The sequence below is a fragment of the Leptosomus discolor genome, chromosome 5 (genome assembly GCF_034619465.1).
Source record: "Leptosomus discolor isolate bLepDis1 chromosome 5, bLepDis1.hap2, whole genome shotgun sequence".
NCBI lineage: Eukaryota > Metazoa > Chordata > Aves > Leptosomiformes > Leptosomidae > Leptosomus > Leptosomus discolor.
In genome coordinates, this window is record NC_141395.1 from 1,992,738 (window position 1) to 1,994,234 (window position 1,497).

A 1,497-nucleotide genomic window follows, 5' to 3' on the forward strand; every position below is an offset into this window, starting at 1 on the left:
TGATCTTTGAGGTCTTTTCCAACCTAATGATTCTGTGATGTACAAAACATTCAAGAAATATGAATTCTGCTACCATTTTTGAAGAAACATCAGTGTGTTCTTCAAATAAAATTTAATTTTTAACACATAATTAAAATTCCTTATGAAATATGCTACAAATATTTTTTCACCCCTGTGAAAAGTGAAACTTAGGTATCTTTAGGTTTTATACTCGCATATCACAGCTGAGGAAAGAAATGTGGCCCCACACATTTGAGATGAGTGGGCAGGAAAGCACCACTGAATCACACAGAAACCTTTCAGGAATCTTGTTCTCAGTACTCCCAAAGTCCTGCCCTTCTCACAGAAATCCAGCCCCTGTAACGCTGCTGTGCCTCACTTTTCCACAAGGTCTTTTGTTGAAGAAGTCAAAAATAGGCTCTGACTCACGCGCTGACACTACCGGGACGATGACTAAGGCTCACGACTACCCCGAGACGCTGCTCTAAAACGCATGACTGTGCATATTCCAAAAAGCACATGGTGCTGGGTACGAACCCCCCGACTCACCCCCCGACTGGCAGCTCATGCGAAGCTCCAGGACTCCTCAGAGAACGGAGGCACCCTCAGCAGCCCCTCCGAGCTCCCAGCTCTCTCCGCCGCTGCCCAGACAGGGGGGCCGAGGCCAGGAGGCCCTCAGGTGTGCCCACAAAGTGGCTTTTCGGGGAAGGCTCTCCTCCTGGCTGCAGGGCCCTGCCAGCGGCCGAAGGCTGCATGCCCTCCCCTCCCTCAGGATGGGCCATACCCCCCCCCCAAATATACCCCCCCCCCCCCCCCCCCAAGCCGTACAGGCCCAGCCACACCCCCCCAGCCGTACACCCCGCCGTGCCCCCCTCAGCCGTCACCCCCTCAGCCGTCACCCCGCCATACTCCCCCAGCAGAGCTGCTGGGCGCTGCTCCCCCGCCCCTCCTCACACCCACTGAGGCGACAGAGCTTTTAACGTCGGGTTTTGTCACCGGGGAGGGGGGGAATACACCGAGTGACGGCGACTGGGAGGACTGGGAGAACTTGGGCGATCACAGGCGGCCAGGCCACCCTCCCGCCTCAAGATGGCGCCCCGTGACGTCACGGCCTCCACCCCGGCCCCGCCCCGCCGCGGAGAGGCGGGAACAGGGCGGGGCCTCCGCGCACGGCCGCCTGCAGCCCCGCCCCCCCCCGCGAGGACCCCGTCCCGCCGGGGTGCCCTAGCGAGCGCCTGACGCCGCCGCGCCGCTGCTGCGGCCGCTCCCCGCCTCGCTTTTCCCCGTCCCGCCGGGCGGTACCGGCGCCTTCCCGCACCCCCTCGCCTACTCGGCGTGTCGTCACGGTGCTGCTGCGGCGTTTCCTCCGCCCCGCGGTCAGGCGCGGCGGGGCAGGCGCGGGGGGCCTGAGGCGGCGGTCGGGCGGCGGCGGCGGCGGCGGATCAGGCGGCCGGGGGCCGGGGCGTCTCGGCGGGGGAAGCGAGGGGCCGGCCGGGA